Source organism: Macaca nemestrina, chromosome 15, assembly GCF_043159975.1.
Source record: "Macaca nemestrina isolate mMacNem1 chromosome 15, mMacNem.hap1, whole genome shotgun sequence".
Taxonomy (NCBI): domain Eukaryota; kingdom Metazoa; phylum Chordata; class Mammalia; order Primates; family Cercopithecidae; genus Macaca; species Macaca nemestrina.
In genome coordinates, this window is record NC_092139.1 from 112,136,967 (window position 1) to 112,150,758 (window position 13,792).

A 13,792-nucleotide genomic window follows, 5' to 3' on the forward strand; every position below is an offset into this window, starting at 1 on the left:
GGGAGCAGAGGCGGCTTTTACTCTTCATTTTCTACTCTTCCATAAGATTTTATATGTATTCTACATAACCATGTGCATATGTAACTTTTTTAATTAAAAAGGGAGGGGGTGGGGAGAAACTAGAAAGATGTGGCTGGGTCATCCTTCCAGAACGAGCCACCAACTTAATGGCAGAGGTGGGGACGCGGCCAGGAGCACGTGCTGAGAGGAAGCCATGACTGTGAGATGGGCAGAGGCGGGGCTGTTGGCATGGGGTGGTCCTGGAGGCCCATCCAGGAGGCAGAACAGAGGCTGAGCCCAGGGGAATGAGGGCACACCAGCTGATGAATGGGAGATGGGATCAGAGGGATCAGCAAGTGTGAAACACTGAGGCCAAACCGACCAGGGACATGAGAGGTCCAAAGAAGAGATGGGAATCCCGGAGTAAGAGATGGGAATCGGGGAGGCGGTGGGGAGGCGAGACAGGAGGGGACTGTCTCAGGCCTGGTGGCCAGAATATCTCTGCATCCTGGGCTATTTGGTGGCGATAAGCCCAGCATCCTTCTATAATTCAGAGTAACACTATGGCAACGGTGGCTCCTGTGGGTGCTTCCTCTGTGCCGTGCCATGCCCTGTGCTAAGCATTCCAAGTGGATTATTTTGTTTTCTCCTCAAAGCACACTTGCCTAATGGTGCCCATTCTACAGATGACAAAACTGAGGCTCAGAGAGGTAAATTAATGCAGAGTTGGTGGGCTGGTTAATGGCAGAGCTGTGATTGGAACCCAGGCAAGCCACTGCTGGCTCTCTAACACCACCCTCGATGGACTCTGGCAGGGGACAGGGCCATCCCCTGGGGTCCTCGGTCCAGCAGGCTGCAATGGCAATAGGGAGGTAGAGATGCAAGCCTCACCCCCACGCTTCTACAAAGAGGCTCCACGGTCCCAGCTGTGTCCAGGGACTCCCTGGAGCCTGAAATTCATTTCACTTATAAATACATTAAAACATCATCGGAAGCCTTCTCACTGCAGAAGCAGTTGAAGCATCAGGGAGAGAGGCAGAAATCGAATCTGTGCAGAGGCCATGGCTGGCTCCTCCCGGGCTGCCTGCCCAAGGCTCTTTAAGGAAATACTCAGTTTGGAAGTGTTCACGGAAGCAAAACAAAGCACTAGCATGTCAGGAAATAATGAACCAAATCATTCATTTTTCAGGACAACCGTGAGCACCCTGGCAGAGCAAGGGCAGCCAGTACCTGCAGCCTCCCTGGACAAAGAGGGGCTTCTGCGGGACACAGGCCATTTGCCTGCTTAGGTAATTGACGTGAACAAGGAGGCTGTGGCTTGGGGTGAAATAGCATGGGATGGGGTTGCGTGGGACGGGGTTCAAGGCCTGCATTTGCACCCCTCTGCCTTTGCCACATGACCTTCGCCAAGTCAGTCTGCCTCCCTGAACCTGTTTCTTCCGCTGTAAAATGAGGATAAGATGGGACCTCTGCGTCATCATGGTGCTCTCAAGTCTGGCATGTTGGAGAGTCCTTGGCAGGCATTTTGTGCTGTCCCCAGCCTCACAGGTCTCACTTCCATTTCTCAGCACTGCACCAATCTTGCCCCCACCCCCAGGCCTTGGCACCTGCCACTTCCTCTCCCCGGAAAGCTGGTCTCCCAACTTCCCCTGGCCAATCCCAGCAGGTCCCAGCTTCCACATCTCTTCTTGGGTGAGGGTATTCCTTGCTCTCCCATCTATATTATATTATGAGATTGTTCTTTCTTGTGACACCTTCTGTTCCCCGGATATCCACCTGCCATGTGCTGGCTGTGGGGATCTGGGAGGAGCAAGACCCAGGCCCTGGCATGGAGGAGCCCACCGTCTGAAGACAGAGACCAGAGACATTAACCTAGAAGTTGGGCCAAGTGCTGGGCATCACACCAGAAGGACTCATTCCTGTGTTGTCACACCTTGAGGCAGGAGTCAGATTTTAACAGGAAGACACAGGGAAAAGGCATTCAGGGGAGGGAACAGCCCAGGCAAAAGCAGAGGAGTACCTGATTGCACGGAGGATTTGGGGGCCAGGATAGTGTATTAGTCAGGGTTCTCTAGAGGGACAGAATTAATAGGATATATATTGGAGGGGTAGTTTATTAAGTATTAACTTACACTATTACAAGTTCCCATAATAGGCTTTCTGAAAGCTTGAGGAGCAAGGAGAGCCAGTCTGAGTCTCAGAACTGAAGAACTTGGAGTCTGATGTTCGAGGGTAAAAGTATCCAGCACGAGAGAAAGATGTTGGCTGAGAGGCTAGGCCAGTCTCTCCTTTTCACGCTTTTCTGCCTGCTTTATATTTGCTGGCAACTGATTAGATGGTGCCCACCAGATTAAGAGTGGGTCTGCCTTCCCCAGTCTATTGATTCAAATGTTAATCTCCTCTGGCAACACCCTCACAGACACACCCAGGATCAGTACTTTGCATCCTTCAATCCAGTCGAGTTGACACTCAGTATTAACCATCACAGATAGAGTCTTGTGTGACTACAGAGGAAGTTGTGGCAGCTTGTGGAGGCCGTGAAAGGCATCATAAAGAGTGTAGACTTAAGCCTGTGGGTGATGGGGGCCTGAGGAAGTGAGTTTCTCAAGAGTCCCCAGGGCCAGGCATGGTGGCTCATGCCTGTAATGCTAGCACCTTGGGAGGCCAAGGCAAGTGGATCACTTGAGGTCTGGAGTTCAAGACCAGACTGGCCAACATGACAAAACCCCATCTCTACTAAAAATACAAAAATTAGCTAGGCATGGTGGCACACATCTGTAATCTTAGCTACTTGGGAGGCTGAGGCAGGAGAATCACTTGAACCCAGGAGGCAGAGGTTGTGGTGAGCCGAGATCACGCCACTGCACTCCAGCCTGAGCAACAGAGCAAGACTCCATCTAAAAAAAAAAAAAAGAGTCCCAAAAAGGAATCCTGCAGTGGTGAGTCCTCAGAATAACTGCAACTCACAGCAGAGGGTGATAAACAGGGAGGGGAGCTGGCCGGTCTCCCAGTTTGCAATCCCACAAATGACACATTGTCCGTCACCCAGAAATCCTCGGCTTGGGGACTGCCCCTAGCCACAGTGCTCGTCCACACTGGCTGGTGGGTTCCGGGGCTTCAAAGCCAGGCTGACTTGGCTCCCAGTCCCTCCCCCGGCATCTGTGTGTCCCAGGGGCTTGTGCAAGATACTTCCCCTCCATGCTTTCAGTTCACTTGGCTACAGAGGGGTCTAGGAGACAGCGAATGGGAATGAGCAGGATGGGGGCGGGGGGCTCAGGGAGGGAGCTGGTGGTCTAGAAGGGAAGAGCAGCGTGTGTAAAAGCTTGGCATGGCAGTTTCATCTTACTGGAGTGCAGAGTAAAGCTGAGAGACACTGGCAGGGGTGGGGTTGCAGAGCCAGGAAAGGGCCAGAAAGCAGGTTGGGCTCTATCTGAAGGTGGAGGTGGGTGAGGTGGCTTGGGAAGCCAATCAGCTGGAGAGGGATAAGATGAGAGGTGTTTTCTAGAACCTGGAAGATGCCGAGTACCGTGGGGGGAATGGACTGGAGGGACCACAAGTTTAAACTTAGCAATGGAGATAAAAGGTACCAAAGACACAAGCTTTAAACCTAGCAGTGGAGATGGAAGGTGCCAAAGAGAAAGTGCGCTTGCGATGCTGCAGCCCAGGATGGCTGGCATACACGTTCACCAGGCACTTGTGAAGGGCAAGGCTCTGTATAGCTATCAGCTCAAATGTCATCACGTTACCATGTGACAGATACAGCACACCTGGGGCACAGAGAGGTTAAGTAACTCACACAAGATCACACAGCCAAGGTGGTCCACATTCACAGCACCCCCTCCTAACCACTTGGCCATGCCTCCTGGGAGAGCCCACAAAGTGGCCAGAGACCAGCACAAAGCATATCTTTTTACCAGTGCCAATTTGCACCACACATTTTCATTACTATTATGGCTTCTAGCAATACCTATGATATTTGCACAGCAGTTTACAGTTTGCAAAGCATCTCACCTACATTGCCTCCTAAGACCCATAGAGTAGCCCTGCACAGTGTTATTAATCCTGCTTTCCAGATGAGGTCAAGGGACCCGCCCCAGCTCAGGTGGGCAGCAAGGGCTGCAGGCACCCAGGACTCCTTGCCTGGGCGGTCGACCCCATGGGGCTAGAGTTTAACAGTGGCTCACTAACAGCTGTCCGCATTCCCTGAGCTTCTCCTGTGTGCCAGGCCTTAATTGCCCATCCCATTAATTCCCTGGGCATTCTGGGCCTCAGTTTATAGATGAAGGCACTTGAAGCTTTTGAATCCGTCGAACAAGGTCACCTGGCTAAGTGTTGGAGCTGGGATGCAAGCTCAATTCAGTGCCTGGAAGCCTCGGCCCTCTCCCCTGCATCCTGCTGAGTGGGGCCCTCATTGATTGGTGACTCTGAGCTGGCATCCTTGCCATGACCCCCTCCATCCCATAAGCTCAGGGTGCAGCAACCCCACCCCAGTCCTTGGCTCAGGATGGCAAGATCCGGAAAAACAGGATCTGAAATGGGCAAGAGTGCTTCCGTTGCAATGGCCAGGTGACATTCGTGCTGCTCTCGGGCGCAGAACAGCATCAACAAGGAGTGTGATGGGACTTAATTGTCTTCTGGTCTTTAATCACTTATGTTCCCCTCTTCTGACACACCTCTGTCAGAGCCAACTGGCAGGCGGTGTCAGAGCGCATGAGGAGATGCTTGTCCCTTAAAGTGGCTGGTCTTCAAGAGGTCATGAAGTTTGGGGTTGCTCATAGAGGAAAGTGTGGCTCTGGGACACAGCCCTCAAAGTACTTGCTGCAAGATGAGGGCTGTGGCGCTCTGGCAGGGAGACGAGAAAGGTATTCCTGATGTCTCTGCTCCTAGTTGAGAAATAGGGAGAGCTCAACTTTGTGGTCAGTTGGCCCAGGCTGGAGGGTTGTGGTTATATTAACCCACACGGAGACATTTAGGGTACAGGCTGGGAGGCCTCTGGGCAGGAGAATTCCTGGTGTGTTGGTGTGTTTTTGTTCTTTTTTTTTTTTTTTTTTTTGGAGACGGAGTCTCACTCTGTCACCCAGGCTGACTGGAATGCAGTGGCACAATCTCGGGTCAGTGCAACCTCCGCCTCCCAGGTTCAAGCTATTCTCCTGCCTCAGCCTCAGCCTCCCAAGTAGCTGGAATTACAGGTACACACCACCACACCAGGCTAGTTTTTGTATTTCTAGTAGAGATGGGGTTTTGCCATGTTGGCCGGACTGGTCTCAAACTCCTGACCTCAAGTGATCCGCCTGCCCCAGCCTGCCAAAGTGCTGGGATTTGTCCAGGCATGAGCCATCACACCCAGCTGGAATTCCTGGATTTTAACCACAACACTGTGCAACTCAAAAGAATCTCATGGCCCCACATGGCCCAGTTCTGCAGAGTCAAGTTTAAGGAAGCACAGGCCAGAACCAAAAGTAGACAACGATGAATTATCTTTTTCACTTGATTTTCTCAAAGCGCATGAGAAGGAAGCCAAAGATTCCTCTTTTTTTGTCACTTTCCCCAACGTGTAGCTTTCCCAAAGCCTCTCCTTCTCAGTCCATGCCCCTGAAAACATACACCCCTGTCTTCCTCCGCCCTTGTGGCTCTTCCTTCTCACCCGTTCTTCTTGCTCCCAGCTCATTATTAAACTTTCTTTCGCTCACCCCTCAGCCCATCTGATTATTGTATAATTTTCTCTGCACCCTGCCCATGACCAGAATATTCTCTACAACAAAGACGGCTCAAGAACCGACCCAGGGAATAGATTCTTTCCCTTTTTACTCCTGCTTCTTCCCTGTCTCAATTTTTCCATTTCTGTAGTTCAAAAACCCAGGCACGGGCTGGACCCTCAGAATTCTCCTTAGCAACTTGAGAGTCAGAGCAGGTGAGTGGACAAACACAAGATTCTCTTTCTGTGGGCAGGACGGGGAAGCTGGAAGTTTCTCTGTGCTACCGCAGCATGACCGTGTCATCATAGCCACAGTTCCTGCTTGAGAAGGGCTCCTCCAAGTTACGCCCTATCCCAACTGCTCAATCAGCTGCCCCCTGCCCTCAAGGAGGCCTCTCGTGCGACGGAGAAAGATTAATATCGCCACAGGGCCGCTGTCACGGGTGCCTTTCTGGAAATCTGTGCAGGTCCAGTTGAGAAGAGGGAGGAGGTCCAAATGGCTTCATGGAGGGGGTGATGCTTGAATTGGAAATAGATATTTACCAAGAAGATGGGTGCCCTCAGAACTAAGGGAATGACAAGAGTCAAGGCCTGGGACCAGTATAGGGCACGAGGGATGAGGCTGGCAGTGGCAGAGGGATGGTGGAGAGTAAAGAGGGACAAAGACATTGAAGTGGCATGTAGGAGACAGGCAAGGAGGGGCTGGAGGGAAGGGCGTTCCTGGCAGAGGGAACAGAATGTGCAAAGATCTCAGAGTGGGAAAGAGTCTGGTGTGCTTGGAGTTCCTAGGAGAACTAAGGTGCCCGCATCTGCCTGTGTGTCCACAGGGCCTGGGGCAGTGGGCATGAGTGGCGAGGACCAGTGCTGGCCACCTCTGACACCAGCTGTCATGTTATTACCCTGTTTACAGCCCACACATAAGTGGTTTGGCCAAGACTGCAGTCAGGGGTCTGACAGGGGCCTCCGCCTGGATCTGCCTGCATCTCAGGCCTGCAGGATCTCACACTTTGGGCAGCCTCCAATCCCCAAAACACCTGGAGAGTCCTGGGCTCCGAGAGCTCTGTCCGTCCCTTCAGCACACTGCATGGCCGGCTGCATGAGCTCACCTTGCTCTGGGCCACACTGTGAACTCAGTGACCAGGTGTGGGTGGCTCCTTGTGCAAGCTTACTCCAGGGCCACAGAACACTCATGGGTCCTACCGGGCCACTGCCACCTGCTGAGGGACTGGTAAGGACCTTCCTCTTTGGGGGCCTCATCTGCACAGTGGGGAAGGCCACATGGAATCATCTGGGAGGAAGCACCTGGCAGGGGCCTGAGCAGTCGGGGCCCCATACCTGGGGAGGGAATTGCCAGGATTCAGGAAACCCCAGTCATGGGGCCTCCAGTGCCCTTACCCTCACTGCAGATCCAGGCTCAGATCCTGGTAAATGAGACGCTCTGGCTGGCTCTGTGCGGAGATGGCAAAATGGTCTTGGGCTGGCTGCGACAGGAAGGAGCAGAGAGCGAGGACCCCGAGGGTTCATAGTAGAGCCAGCAGTGAGGGGCCACATGCCCAGAAGAGTTAGGCTGAGGACCCTGTGACCCCTCCTTGCCTATGTGATGGGGCACAAGGACAAGAACTGGACGCCAGGCTGGCTGCCTTCAAGGCCAGCTGTGCTCCACAGTGCAGGTGGCTTTGGACTTGTGCCCTGGCCTCCCGAAGCCTCACTGTCCACTTAGAGAGTGGCAATGCTAGCGCCCTACCAGGGCTGCTCAGGGAAGGGGGAGATGAGCTCTGCAGAGGCCCCGAGCTCAGAGGAGCCGGTATACCCATCAACAGCATTCCCATCACCTGGGTGATGAGACCCCACAGGACCCCAGGGGATGGCAGTGGGAGGGGCAGTTGCTGCCCAGTCCCGCCGAGGCCTGGGGGACCCAGAGTGCAGGTGTAGGAGCCTCCAGCGCAGAGTGGATTGGACTAGTGTGAACGGTGGCAAGGCTGGTCTCTGTGGGGACAGTTGACAGTGGGAGAAAAGAATCCGTGAATTCACATTGGTGGCTTCTGTTGTACATTTTTGAGAGAAAGAGAAAATGCCCCACTCATCCATATTTTAAATGAAGAACAGGAAACAGCCAATACATTTCAATTGCTAAAGAGGATACTTGAGTTTTATTTCACAGCCACTCAAGGCTGAGAGGAGGGAGAAGGGAGGAAGAAAGAGTCTGGAGAGAAAGAGAGAGAGGTGGACATGTGGAGAGAGACGGGGGCTGAAACCCTCAGAGGAGGAATTCAGAGGAGACTCTGGGTGGACCTAGGAGACCCTGGGAGGACCAGAAAAGACCCTGGTGAGACCTCTAGAAGACCCCCAAGCATACCCTAGGGAGATGCTGGAAGACCCTTCTAGGACACTCCAAGGTAGCCCTGGGAGGCCCCAAGGAGAACTAGGTCTGGCCCTGGCAGGCTGGTGCCTTCTAGAAGTCATTCTGCCTCCCTGGCATTGCCTGTGGATCACACCCAGGGTGGGGCACGGGGCATGGTTGTTGGAACAGAGGCAGGAAGGTAGGCCTGAAACTGCTGCGTCTCCTCCAGCTGTGCGCCCAGGATTTGGTGGGAGGTCCAACTGTTCCCAGAGCTCAACCTGGGGCTGTCAAATGGTGGTCCTCTCAGCCCTAGAGCTTCAGGAGGGGATCCCCCATGTGGGGAAGTCAGCAGGAGGTCAGACTCGCCCTCTCTCCATTCCCTCCTCAGCCTTCTCCAAACAGAGCAGCCCCTTAGAAAAGATTTTATTTGAAAACCACCAAAAGAAAACTAAAAACCCACAAGGCTACAATCCCTCCTCCAGGTTGCCATTGACACCCTCCAAAGTCAAGGGCTTCCTGAGTCACTCCAAGCACAGCAGGGTGCATAGGCCTCCCCGGGAGCTGCAGTCTCCTCCTCTATGAAGCGGGCATCAGTGCCCCAGATTGGGTGAGTTTCTCTAAGAGCAGAGCCTGGGAAAACAATAGCCTGCCCTTCCCAAGAGCCCCACAGTTCCAAGTGCTTCAAGCCAGTGAACTCATTCCATCCTCACCGAGACGCAGTGAGACAGGTGCTGCCATCGCCCCCATTGACTGGTTGGGAAATCGAGGCACCGAGAGGTAAAGTGACCGCCAAGATCTCATGGCTGATGTGGCAGAGCAGGGATTTGCGCCCAGGCTGTCTGGCTCCATAGTCCCTCGACAGACCACCTGTGCACACATTAGGTGTTCAGCAGTGGCCCCTTCTGAAGCAAGACGAGGACTGATTCATAAAAAGGAACCAACTCTCAGCATAGGATGGGGGTGGGCAGGGGACAACAGGGAATGAATGTTTTATCCTAAACTGACTTTCATATTATTCCTCTTATATGTTCAGTCATTCATTTTCTTGGCCGCGCATGGTGGCTCATGCCTGTGAAACCCCATCTCTACTAAAAATACAAAAATCAGCCAGGTGTGGAGGTGTTCACTTGTAATCCCAGCTACTCGGGAGGCTGAGGCAGGAGAATCACTTGAACCCTGGAGGCGGAGGTTTCAGTGAGCTGAGATGGCACTGCTGCACTCCAGCCTGGGCGACAGAGTAAGACCCCATCAAAAAAATAAAAATAAAAAATAAAATTGGGCCGGGCACGGTGGCTCACACCTGTAATCCCAGCACTTTGGGAGGCCGAATGGGCAGATCACTCGGTTGGGAGTTCGTGATCTGCCTGACCAACATGGAGAAACCCAGTCTCTACTAAAAGTATGAAATCAGCTGGGTGTGGTGGCACACGCCTGTAATCCCAGCTACTTGGGAGGCTGAGGCAGGAGAATCACTTGAACCCGGGAGGCAGAAGTTGCACTGAGCCAAGATCAAGCCACTGCACTCCAGCCTCGGCAACAAGAGCAAAACTCTATCTCAAAAAAAAAAAAAAAAAAAAAAAAAAAAATTCATTTTCTTAAAATGTGGACTCAATCCTTTCCTTTTTGAGCTGCAGGCAATGTTGAAGGGGTCTAGGTCTCTGTTAAATGACCATGGGGACAGGTGGGGTCCCAGGTCCTCAGGCAAGCTGCAGCCAGGCTCCCACACATCCTTGGCACACGCGAGGGTCTTTAGTGCATCAGCCCTCATGGCTGGGGGTGCTGGGGGCTGTTCACACATGCTGCAGAGACAGCAGGTGGGCCCAGGCTTGATGGGCCTCCTGCAAGTGACATCTGAGGTCACTGGGTCCCTGTTTACTACCAGAGTCGCTGCCCCAGGCCTGGGTGCCCGGACCCCTCATTGCTCTCCTCCCGCCCAGCCTCCTCCGTGTGCACAGGGTGAGAACCTCCTCCTGCATTTTCACATATGCATCTCCCTTCATTCTCCCAGCCCTCCTGGAGGATCGGCCCAAGCAGGGATCACCTGCCCATTTCACAGATGGATACACGGAGGCTCATGGAGGCTAAGGGATGTGTCCAAGTGCATATAGCTACAAGACACAGGAGCCTATCTGGGAATGCAGGTCTCTCTGTCTCCTGGTCTGCACTGCTTGGAAGTGGTGTGTACAGGCAGGGATCAGAATATCCTGAACAAATGCTTCCTGCACGGGATTCGTTTCCTTAAATATCCTCTCTCCATCCAGGGTCTTGAATTCTTGGGAGACAAGGACATATTTAATGTGGGAGAACAACCTCTTTCCCTGCAGTGATTTGAACTGGCTGGTATTGAAATACCTTCCTAGCCTACGGGCACTGGGGCTGTGTATTATTTATTTTGCGAATTATCATGAACTAGAGTATTTGTGAGCTACCTTTAAGCCACCCTGCCTCCCCTTCGAGCTGCCTGCTGCGTGGCTCTCCAGAGCCTCTGTGTCCTGGGGCTCCACAGCCATGAATTATTAAAGAACAGGACAATTCTAATTCGCATAATGAGATCAGAGGTTCCTGGTTCCTAGTTAATTTAGAGCTGGTGCCAGAGGAGCTTAAAGGAGTTCTCAGGGAACAACTCAAGTGCAGGGGAATTGCCTCTGATGGGGTCCTAGGGCTGTGGACCCTCTGCAACGTCCAGGCCCAGGGAGGGAGGGCAGCTTGCTCAGCAAGTGGCAGCAGGGCTAGCCAGGCTAAACAACGAACGGCACAGACTTTCTCGTCTCCAGGTCTTTGCCCACGCAGTGCCCCCTTCTGGGATGCCCTCCGCCTATTCCTCTGCCTGCTAAAATCCCATCCAGCCTGTGGTGCCCCTTTACTGGACCATCTCCCCGCAAAGACTCTCCTTCTCCCTCATTCACACACAAGTGCTCCTGGCCTCATCTCCGTTCCTCTTCCTGAGCCGCCTAAGCTGGGAGGAATGCCGTTACCTAAGTACTGCCGTCCCCTCTTGACTCTGAACTTGAGCTTGTCTCACTGAGCTCTGCACCCTCAGGGCCTGGCCTGGCTCTGTACTTAACAAACCTCCACTCTCCTGTCCTCAGGAGGGACAGCCTGGACAGGGACAGATGTGAATAAACCGGAGAGAGGGTGGAGGGCACGCGTGGGTGGGGAAGATGCGGTCACCCATCCCCAATCCCCACTCCTTCCCTGCACTGTGTGACCTCACAGTGCCCTCCAGCAGAGTTTGGTGGGGGTCTACACTCTCATCCTGCCGACTCGGAGCCTGGCCTTGTGGTCTGCTTTGGCAGATGGAACAGCAGCTGAGACACATGAGCAGACCATCCTCGAGCTTATGCGGCGTGGTTTGACCCCTTGCTCTTTGGTCACCATCAAGAGAAGAACAGACCCCAGCGTGAGTCGTGTGGAGCCGTCCGAAACTGACTCACAGCCTGGAGCCAAGTGCAGCGGAGCTCCGTGGGAGCCCAGCCATCCCCAACCAAGACAGCCAACCGCAGCCAGACCACAGGCCCGGGAGTGAGAGCAACACACGTGTGTTGCTGTGAGCCGCTGAGCCTGGGGGGCTGTTTGTTACAGAGCACTGTTACAGCAATGGCGGACCTGTGCAGTGGAGATGTGTGTGGTGCAGGAGCAGGGAATACCCCCAACTGGATGGGCAGAAGTAATCTGAATGAAATGGCTGGGTGGTAAAATTCACCAGCACATCCCTGAGACAGAGCTTACCCTCTGCACCCACAGCCGGGGTAAGTGGGCTGGCAGTGCACGGTACCAAACCCAGAGGCAGGGCGCTGGGGGCATCCAGAGGAATGCTCAAGGCAGCATGCACAGCAGAGGCTTGGCACTAAAGGCTGGGCATGTTTGTTGGAGTGGCCGGCAGACACCATGGGGTTTTTACGTGTCTGCACTAACATATAGAACGCCGCATCACTTTGCCAATTGGTGTATTTTTACAGAGCGTTGTTCCTTTCCATAGCGCTGACCAGTTAAATGCGTAAGACAGTGTTTGCAAGCATGGCGCACCGAGCCTGGCTTTCTGTCAAGTGTCTGATAAACGGGGCCACTGTTGTGATTGAAGGAACGTGGCCTTGGTTTTCAGGCCTTTGTTACAACACTTGCAGGACTCTGTCCCGGGTCCTTGCGTCTTGGTTGTGGAGGTGGGAAAATGACCACCACCACCTCTGACTCTCCCAGCCTTCCTGGGCACTCGCAGAGGCTGCACCCGGTCAGATGGAGAGCAGAGGCTCTCCTTCCAGCCTCGTGGGTCTATGGACAGCTCTCGGGAATAGGCCCGCCTCAGAGGCGTCTGGGGGAAGAGACTGGGTGTGCACACGCATTCATAAACAGGAAGCCAATCAGCCACAGCAGAGCAGACGCTCCCAAGACCAAGACCAGCGCCTGAAGGTGGTGGTTACGGTGATTTACAGCCAAACTTGCCTCGGCTCTGCCCTCAGGAGGCTCTACCCATTGTGCAGAAATGATCAAGCACCATGGACCAAAATCCATCCGCCTGTGGTGTCGGCCAGGACTGCGTGGGGCAGAGGCAGCACCAGAAATGGGGGTGCAGAGGCTGCTTCTGTGGGCATCATGGCCACTGTCCTAGGCAGACAGGGTTGGGATGAGTTGGAGCTAGGGCAGAGGTGCCCACATAATTCTTGCAGGTCACCTGACTCTGTGTGTGTGTGTGCACATGTATGAATTCAACAAGCATTGTTGCACACCTACTGTGTGCCAGGTCCCACGCTGGGAAGTATTGGCCTTTGAGATGCACAGGCTAATCAGAAGACGACATTATCATGATGTATACAGCGCAGGGGCGGCCACATCCCTCATGCCTGTCCCGCTTCCCACTGTGATCTGTCCATCCTCCCACAGCCCAGTAAGGAAGGAAGCATCGTAGCCATTGTATCCACAAGCAGACTGAGGTTAGAGGAGCCCAGCATTCTGCCAAGATTCATGTGGCTGGGGAGCGTGCAGCAGGAGCCCAGGTAGGAATTTCAACCCCAATGACAGCAGTGATTCAATTTCTGGTCCTAGTGACACAGGCCACATAGAAGGATTGGATGTTAAACCAAAGCTGGGAGTCGGGGGGGGTTTCCTGGGGCCGGTTCATGAGGTGGCTCCTGAGCAGGGTTCCTTGAAGACACAGGGGAGAGAAGGTCAAGGAAACCAGCTCCTGGGACACGACCAGAGTGGACGGCGACGGAGACAGAGTGGACGGCGAAGGGGGTGGGGTGGACACCTGGCCCTGGGCAGCCTCAGGGTCCTGGGTAGCATTTGCAGGAGCTGTGTGCTCCGTTTCAGACCCAGCACTGGCCGCCTGGTGTTTCCTGACCCGCCACAGTGGAAAGCAGCCCAGACGAAGCCTGGCCCTGCCGAGCCGAGCGGCCCTCACACCTGTGCTCAGCCAAGCCGGCCTGCTGCAGGAGTTGGCCGCGGCAGATGCCAGCTCGCCCTCAAGCCGAGAAAAATCCATCACGGCTAATCTCACTCCCCCAGTGATTCCTGAGCTGTGTGCCGTGGAAAGGTTGGCCCCAAATCCTCTCTGGCCTCCCCCCGGCACCTGCCTTCCTCTGAGAACTGGGGTGGGAGAAGGCTGCCACCAGGCCCCTCCACGGAGGCCATCTCCCCGGCGTCCTGCACGTTTGCTCTAACTGCTTCTCCTGCAGGTGCATACCCTTTCCTGGGATCAGACACAGAGAGCTGTTTAGGCAGAAAGCCAGGTCTGACAGCCCCTCTGAGCACAAGGACAA

The 13,792-nt window shown here is 54.0% G+C and overlaps 1 protein-coding gene and 1 long non-coding RNA gene across 2 annotated transcripts in view; one reads left to right on the forward strand and one right to left on the reverse strand.

The window, feature by feature from the left end:
* The window catches only part of SHISAL1 (shisa like 1), a 161,621-nt gene that overhangs the window by 145,490 nt on the left and 2,339 nt on the right, over nt 1-13,792 (reverse strand). The gene's annotated exons all lie outside the window — the stretch shown is intronic.
* LOC139358753 (uncharacterized) lies at nt 11,649-13,445 on the forward strand. The gene is made up of 3 exons (XR_011614202.1): nt 11,649-11,785; nt 12,915-13,027; nt 13,344-13,445. It is a non-coding gene; the product is annotated as an uncharacterized lncRNA (long non-coding RNA).